Source organism: Otolemur garnettii, unplaced genomic scaffold (assembly GCF_000181295.1).
Source record: "Otolemur garnettii isolate 467f Iridium unplaced genomic scaffold, OtoGar3 scaffold00024, whole genome shotgun sequence".
In the NCBI taxonomy this organism is placed as follows: domain Eukaryota; kingdom Metazoa; phylum Chordata; class Mammalia; order Primates; family Galagidae; genus Otolemur; species Otolemur garnettii.
In genome coordinates this window covers 12,405,849-12,415,119 of record NW_003852419.1, presented here as the reverse complement: position 1 = coordinate 12,415,119, position 9,271 = coordinate 12,405,849, and the positions used below count along the sequence as shown (strand labels likewise).

The 9,271-nt window shown below is 46.0% G+C and overlaps 1 pseudogene; it reads left to right on the top strand.

The window, feature by feature from the left end:
• Positions 1–1,311: 1,311 nt before the first annotated feature.
• On the top strand, positions 1,312–9,213 carry LOC100963292 (annotated as a pseudogene).
• Positions 9,214–9,271: the final 58 nt, after the last annotated feature.

Here is a 9,271-nt window from a genome sequence, read left to right as displayed (position 1 = left end):
CGCCACCTTAGGTGTACGTGGCTGGCGCCTTAGCCGGTTGAGCTATAGGAGCCGAGCCTCTCTTATTATCTTTCTTAAATGTCTGTATGGCTCGCATTTATTTCAATGTTTGATATGAGAAGTGTTTTGGTCTTTAGTTTACGTTTAGTTAGATATTTTGTGACCAGAAACACACTGTAGGAACTGAACTCCTGCTTATATCAATTAGCCTGTGGGAAAATCAGGTTCCTTAAGGCATTTGGCTTAGAAGTCACAGTTCCTAAGGACCGAAGGACTTAGGTAAGGACTTACCCCGTTTATGGCAAGTTAACTAAATGGATACACTGTTTCAGAAACAATAATGGGTAGCAAACTCTGTAAACATGTTCTTGGGAATTGCTAGGTCAGAAGCTAAGAAGTAAAATAAAAATGATTTGTGTTTGTGTGAGAAACTATGAATGAGGGCTTCAGATGTGTTGGGCTGGGGGTGATAAAATATGCATTAGGTCCCCAGAAGGTTTTCATGAGAGAAGAGATTAGGACCCAGTCTTAGTTTCCTGAAATGAAAAGTTCTTCAAACTGCCACACTGGCTGAACCAAGGCCCCGAGACTGGGCAGGGCGGCGGGTCTCCTGAGAGAACATTTCCACAGGGAAAGTACTTGAGAGATTTGTATCCTGCACCAAAGGGGGCAATTAAAGGGGTATGTGATCTGTGGAGTCATCTGTGCCCCAGAAAACTGCCTTTGGGAAGAACCAAATCAGAACTATTGTTTTATTTTATTAATTTATTTATTTTTGCAGTTTTGTTCGGGGCTGGGTTTGAACCTGCCACCTCCGGTATATGGGGCCAGTGCCCTACTCCTTTGAGCCACAGGTGCTGCCTAGAACTATGGTTTTAGAAACCCATTTGGTGGGGAATGATCTTTTGCTAAATATCTAGCACTTGGCGAACATTTTAAAATAATGGATTTTGCATTGACCCAATCAAAAACTACACATAGGCTTTGAAATAACAAACACAAGTCTTTGTAACAACACAGCAAAATGTTTTATGATGTAAATTTACGTAAAAATACTATGCTTACAGCTTCTTAGGATATTAAAAGAAAAAAAGAAAGAAAAAATAATATACTCTGCAGAATAGGTACTTAGATGTTTAACTGTGTAGGGTTTGATGTATAGATCTAAGTGAGAGAGTTTAAAAAATTAAGAATGTGAGCCTAGGCACGGTGGCTGGCAGTGGGCGTGCACCGGGGCCAGCCACCACGAGCCCCACTCTGGGCTCCGTACCCCTAATGCTGTGTGGGTACTGAGCCTGCCTGGCTGGGACGATGGTGATGTATTTCCTGGGCCAGAGCGTGCTCCGGAGTTGGTGGGACCAAGTGTTTGCTGCCTTTTGGAGCAGTACCTGAATCCTTATAGCAAACATGTCTTGATGGAAGACACAGTACATCGGGAGGTGACCCCTGACCAGAAGCTCCTGTACGCACGGCGACTCCTGACCAAGACCAACAGGATGCCCCGCCGGGCTGAGGGACTGTTTCCTGCCAATGTTGCTCACTCAGGGTACATCCTGGAGGACTCTATTGTGGACCCACAGAATCAGACCATGGCCACCTTCACCTGGAACATCAACCACGCCCACTGATGTTGGTGGAGGAACAATGTGTTTACTGTGTGAACTCGGACAACAGTGGCTGGACTGAAATCCCTCGAGAAGCCTGGGTCTCCTCTAGCTCATGTGGTGTCTCCAGGGCTGTCTAGGAATTTGGTCTTGTCCAGTTCAAAGGCAATGTGACCAAGACTCTGAAAGGTTTGAATCCATCTTGACCAAGCTGCTGGGTGAGGCCCCTTCCAAAACACTTGTTGAGACCGCCAAAGAAGCCAAAGAGAAGGCAAAGGAGACAGCACTGGCAGCCACGGAGAAGGCCAAGGACCTAGCCAACAAGGCAGCCACTGAGAAGCAACAGCAGCAGCAACGATTTGTGTGGCCAGCCTGCAACCACCACAGCACACCAGATTACTCAGCTCAACTGTCCCTGCCCTCTTCCCATTATATTCTGTTATTAAAAATCAGCTTCCAGCCCTGTTCTCTATCGGGTGGGTGCATGTCCAGTTTGGCATCTGTAGTATACCAGGCATATTATTCATGTCTTGAGTCAGGCCTGCTATCCCCCTGTTGGGCAGCTGAGGACAGAGATATGGTGACTTACCCCTGCTCACCGACCATATGCAGGTGAAGTGGCAATAAATGCTAGACTGTAAGCTGCGTGAGGGCAGGGCTCTTTGTTTTGTTCTCTTATGTGTCCCAAGTACCTGGAACAATATCTAGCACATAATAGGCACTCAATAAATATTTGTTGAATTTCATCAGCTCCCCCCCCAAAAAAAAAGAAATGGAATTTTTATTTTTTTAAAAATAAGGTCCCTCAAAAAATGTTATTTATCTGTTTTTCTGGGGCATCCTGGGTGCCTGAGAGTCAGAACAGCGTGTGGCAGGGAACACATCCGTCTGGGCGCACACATGCCCAGGCGCCAGCCCTGTGGTTGGGGTACAGCCCCCTCACCATGAGGTACCTGCTTGGTACAAAGTCTCCACTTCTGACAGGAGGTTTTGAAATGCAAGGATACTTAACCCTGTATTCCTTTAACAAATAGAAAATGAACTCTTCTGTGTGTTCACCCTTCCTCACTGCCCCCTTCTGAAAATTGGGGGTCTCTCCCCCAGCGTGGGCAAGAGCCTTTGTTTATGATAACAGTCCTCCCCCAGCTAATGGCTGGAAGACAGAGCTGTTCTCCCCAGTTTCCAAAAGGGCCCTCTAGTGGAGAAACTGATGGCCAGGCATCCCGAGCTCAGCCTCCTGCCCCAGGACAGCGGTCTTCTCATGCTCTGCTGAAATGAAAGGTGAGCTGAGGGAGGTTAGGAAGAGCCGGCCAGGTGCCCGCTCACCAGAAGATGTGGTGCAGTTCTGAGCTCAGGGTAGATGGGGCCACCGGTGCTGAGCAGATAGCTAGCAAGGAGTCACATGCGTGGACAGTGGGGAGAGATGGAAGTTAGAGGAAAGAGGGACGATAGAAGTGAGAGAATAGAGGGGCCCTGTGGCCAGTTCAGGGAGCAGAGTGAAAAGCTGACTGTCTGAGCAGGAGCCCCTGGCTCCCACTGCCTGTCTTCATATCTTTTGGCTGAAAAGGAAATGAAAGGAAACCTGTCTCTGTAGGATGCAGGTGGAGCCTTGCCTCCTTCCTTTTGAAAAAACCAAGCCCAGGCAGGGTTTTATGCTGAGCCGTGATTTATTTACCACATTTCTGAGGCTACCCAGCTAGTTTGAGGCCCTTCCACTCTACCTCCTTCCTCTCCCCTTTCCTTCTGTCTTCTCTTTCATGTAAATATTTATTCTGTCTCCCCAATCTGAACTTTAATTTTATCCAAAAAGGACTTTAGCATGTTTTGCCAGTTCAAATCTGGGCCACTACAGATGTGTAAGGATGGTGACTCAGGGATCAGTATCCTCTGATTACACCGTGCCCACCTTTGAGAGCAGAACTTGAATTTTAAACTCTAGAGTAATGAATGCCCAAGGAGTTGGTGAAGAGCTGGCTGGGTGTGGTGGCTCATACCTATAATCCCAGCATTTGGGAGGCTGAGGCAAGAAGATCACTTGGGGACAGGAGTTCAAGACCAGCCTGGACAATATAGCAAGACCCCTATCTCTACAAAAAAATTTTAAACATTAGCTGGATGTGGTGGTGCAGGCCCATAGTCCTAAGCTACTTGGGAGGCTGAGGCAGGAGGATTGTTTAAGCCCAAGAGTTGGAGGCTGAAGTGAGCTATGATCATGCCACTGCACTCTAGCCTGGGTGACAGAGTAAGACACTGGGTATTGTGGTCCTTTCTCTAAAGGTCCACTAGTAGGGTGACAGTTGACACACATGAGACCCCTCGTGGTTGGCACTGGTTCCATCTCAGCCATGTTTTCATCTCACAAAGAAGTGCAGGAGAGAATCTAGGTGAGGGGCGTCAACAGCCAGGTACTGTAGTCCAACAGTGTGGGTTCTGGAGAGATGTGTCAGAATTCAAATCCCCAGCTGCTATTTATACTAGCACGTAACTCTCCTCACCTTAGTTTTCTCCTTTGTACAATCAAGACAATGTTACCTAATAGAGCTGCGGTGAGTGTTTGATGAGATACTAGCCCGAGTGCTTAGCACACTGTCTGGCACAATTTATAGCCAATATTACCTATTATTATTAGCAAGATAAGATCCTGTCTGGAGAAGAACAAAGAGTGGAAACAAGCAAAACCAGTTGTTCAGAGTTCCCTCCCTGAACCACTGAGTGATTTTTTTTTTTCTCTGTCAGTTGTTCTGGGACGTTCAGATCCAGCTCCTCATTTCTTGAATGGAGGTGAGGCAGGGGGACAAGTCAGTCCTGGGGTCAGCCAGCCCTTGCCAGAGCTTCAGGACTCTCTGAGATGCTGTTCCACCTGCTTGGCTGTCTGTCTGCTTTTCCCTGTAGTGACAGTTCTGGTCTCAGCTCTGACAGTATCTACCCCACACGGTCATTGTGAGGGCTGATGAGTTGACACATTACAGCACCTTGGAGGGAGAGCACAGGGGCACAGACACTGAAGATATTAGCTTTAACACAGAAGACCCGCCCCCCAGCCTGGCGGAATACTGTGGGGCAGGAGCTGATTTATGCAGTGTGGTGTTCATCACCTCACTGGATCTCCTATAAAAGATAAGACCAAAGCTCTGATGAAGCAGAGGGAGTGCAGCATTTCATAAATGCCACAGGGGCTGTTCCCACAGTGGCATAGTAGGTGCTTTGCGGAGGGGATGAGGGAATACTTGCCATGGGGCTGGAAGGTGACAGAGTCATGATTCGAACCCATCTGGACTCAGAGCCCACATTCTATCCCCAGAAGAGCAGAGGCTGAGCAAGGCTGATGAAGACACTCAATCATGTGCACCCAGGAAAGACAAGTCTCCTAAAATCCAAGCAGAGAGACGTGACAGACACATGTAACAGATGGCAGCAGGAATGGCTTGGCCACACCTGCCAGCTGGCTCAGAGGCACACTCTGCACAGCCATCTTGACTAGGCCCGGAGGACATTCCGCTAACATGGAGGCTCTGGATGGGAGGTTTAAACCTACGACTATTTCCTTCACAAAAATCAAAGCTTGAAAAACAGCAACATTGGAAATAATTCATCAAGACAGAGAAACGACAATGGCAACTGAGAACTGAGCATATTCCCTGGGGGAAATGCTCTGAGCCAGGATTGGCCTAAGCTCCCTTGGAGAAAGCTCCCAGGTTCCTTGCAGGACACTCAGACTCGGAATGCAGGATGCCCCACCCCATGGAGAAAGTCCCCCTGGGCTTACGTAAGAGAAAATTCCCTTTGCCTTTAAAGAATCGGTTTCAGGAAACTCCACTCATGTTCCACCTCCCCCACTCTCACCCCCAGACACAATGGGTCTCTGATGTGTGATAAACATCTGAAGGGACAAATGAGAGCCAAGTGGGGACTCCTCAAGCCCACAGGCTCCTGGGGCTGCCCTGTGCTGGGACAAGAGCACACACAGCCAGCCTGGCCAGGGGGCAGCCTGCGGCCTGTGGGCACAGGGCAGGCAAGGGAATGGTGGGAGGCCCTTCAGCTCCGCAGTCTCCATAAGGAGTCCAATGCCTATGTGTCCTGTCCTGCTGTGACTTGCCCTGACCAGAAAGCAAAGCCTGACAGCTCACATCAGGTCTGCAAGAAGCGCTGACAGCCGCCACCAACAGCCACCACCACCCAGGGAACCCCCAAGGCTGACTTCCTCCAAGTTCCCTTGCAGAGAAGAGCCAAAACTTGAATTCTACTAAATAATTCTACCACCTGTCACTAACTCTCCTGAATCAGCCCACTTCATCAGTATCAGGGGTTGGTGGAGCTTCCTTGAGTTGAGTGAAAATTCCTGGAGAGCAAGGAAGGGCAGCGGTGGTGTCTCACACATCTTGATCCCTAGTTTAACTGAAAGGAGAGAGCAGGCCTAGCCACTTCGACTTCCTGGGGGACTGTTCCCTGGAAGGAAATGCTCTGAGCCAGGAGCCTTCTCAGAAGGCTGCCTGATCACAAGGAACACTCAGAAATACAAACGGGAGATAGCATTCCTTCTCACGGTCAGGTCAATTGGATTTTTCTTTTACAAGTTGAAAACATACATTTTTCTAGGGTGGCCTGTGTGTGTTAAGTTGGGTCTACACCTTGAAAAATGTTGAAGCACACATTTATTTCTCCTGTGGGAAATCTATTCATTTTTGAAAATAACCACTTCCCTTGAAGTGCTTGACCCAGAGACCTGGAGGGATGGGGGGGGGGGTTGAAACCAATTTAGTATACCACATACGGGGTGAGCATCAGATAACTAAAACGACCAGGATCATCACCAACGTAAGACTGGTTAAATACACAACTATGTGTAGAACTAATCAGACTGAATGAGGGCTAAGAAGGACAGAACAATTTGCTCAGACATCCCAGATAAAGTAAAACTGCCCGAAAAATGGTGTTGAAGAGGAGAATGAAGAGACCTCATATAAAATGTAAAACATTGTTCTCAGCACTCCTGGACATTTCTTTATACAAGAGAAAGGAAGGCTTATATTCATACCGAATCCCACACATAAATGTTTATAGCAGATCTGTTCAAAATCGCCCCAAACCGGGAACCCAGACGTCCTTCAGTAGGTAAATGGATACATCCAAAGCATGCAGTATGATTCAGCAACAAAAAGGAACAAACTATTGATACTGCTATGCGGTAAGGAGAAAAAGCCGATCCCAAAAGGTGACATCTTTTATGATTCCACTGAAATAACTTCCTAGAAATGACAGGTGTCCACGGGTCCCTGGAGCCCAGCACATTGAAGGTGTTCAATAAATAAATGTTGAGAAGTGACAAATTTCTAGCAATGCAAAACAGATCGGTGGCTGCCAGAGGTTAAAGAGGGGTGGAGGCAGAAAGGGAGTGTGGTTATAAGGGGGCAACAAGAAAGGAGTCTTGTGATGAAAACATCCTGTGTCTTTACTGTCGGTGGTTACATGCGGACTGTGGTATCGGATATAGTGTGGCAAGATGTTACCACTGGGGGAAACTGGGTAAAGGGGACTGTAGTATTTTTTACAATTGCACTATAAGTATTGCAAAATAAAAAGTTTAATTAACCAAGAAGTGGAAATAACCCAAGTGCCCATCAACCCAGGAATGGATTAATAAACTGTGGTCTATATCTAGCATGGAATACTACTCAGCTATAAGAAAGCCGGAGATTTTACATCTTCTGTATTAACCTGGATGGAGTTGATAAACACATTCTTCTTAGTAAAATATCACACGAATGGAAAAGCAAGTATCCAATGTACTCAAAACTAATGTGAAGGCAGCAGATGAACTAATACGTGCCCCCACAAAAGAAAAACCCAATTCAAGTTGGGGGGGGGGCAACAGGGAGGGGAGGAGGATTGGTGTGGTCCCACCATTACACCTTACAGGCACAATGTAAGGGCATATGGCACACCTCCTGGGTGAGGGACACAGCCACAACAGGGACTTTACCTAACAAATGCAAGCATTGTAACCTATTATTTGTACCCTCATATTAATCTGAAATTTAAAAAAGTTTGATTTAATAAAGGACTGTTCTCAGTAATTACATCTGTATTGGTATGGGTATTAGTATTGCTCTTCTGAGTGTAATATGGAATAAAGCCAATCAGTAATTTTAGGATATTTTAATGTCCCCTATATCCTTGACAGCCAAAATTTTGAGTGAAAAAGGAGATTCTGATGTAATATAGACAATGTTAAGTGACAAAATCCTATAATCCTGAATTTGAGCATCAACTCATGGGTTATTTCTTCTTTAGCTCTATCTACTGATAGGGCCTGATATGACACGGACCAACACAGTAGCAACGGGCATTCCTAACACTCAGACTGTAGCCTTGAAATATCATTTTCCACTACGCGTCTTAGACAAATGGCTAATGGTGGGTGTGGGGGCAAGAAGTGTACCAGATGAGCTTGGACCATCTTGTCATCCCAGACAGAGAGGAAACTAACAGGACTACTAGGGTTGTATCAAAAGGGCTCTGAAGCCAACTTGAAGAGGCTTTCACCAAAGATGCGACATTTTTAAGTTTCAGAAAGGATAATTTCATTGGTAAATCGTGTTGGGAGATGGAAAGATTTCACCATAACCATCAGTTTTCACCATGACCTTCCACAGTGAGAGAAGTCTTGAGCTCTAAGCGAGTTTTTATTTTCTTCTTTTTAAATTACCTTTTGGGCTCATAGGCCATGCTTAGAAAGGTCAGCTCAAAACTACAAACTATATTCAGCAGAAAAAGGGAGATAAGTTCACTTAAAAAAACCCTCTTAATAGATTATGTTACTATATTTAATATATGTTAAAAATTGCTCATTTTTAGAAGACAGGAACCAATTCAGTATAAGTGATATGCTTTAGGAAAGTAGTATGAATATTTCCTAATATTTACATTATGTATACTATGGGATAAATGGGAAAGACAAGCATTTATCCTGCCTTTCCTAAATGGACTATGCCACTACACGAAGGGAAATATTTATGAATTGCAACTAACAGATGCCCAGATTGTACAGGGGAAGCATGTCATGGGATCTCCGCACACAAGCAATTCTATGAATGCCAGGAACTTGGTGGCATGAGCCATTGTCCTCCTGAGATACTGCTTTATCTATCCAAGATGCCACGGACCGTAAGAAGCACCATCACTCTTAAGTACCCTCCCGCAACCACAGCCAATTCAACCAGAACAGGACAAAGTGCCACCAGAAGAGGCATCCCAACTGAGATGTTCAAGTGTGATACAAAGTGGCCTTTACTCAATCGGAAATGCCGTTTCCTATCCTGATAGCTTGTTGTCAGTGCTTCCCACTGTTGTCACCGCTTCTGATTTATACACAGCAGGACTGGTATTATCATGTGTAGTATCACTAAAAACTGGAATGAAATGTCACAGCCTCGCAGCGATGGAAACAAATGTGCACAGTCCTCAGAATGAGGTAGGAGAGGTGGTAAAACAAAAACCAACAACCACAAATCATCCATTATTTGCCCTACCAGGTTTGAAGCTCATCACCACCCTGTATGGCCTAGAACTTCTGACAGTGAACACGTCTATCTCAGTTGGGGTCTTCTGACTCTGTTTCACCTCTCACCGCCCAGGATCTTTGACTTTCAGGCCTCAGCAGATGCTTA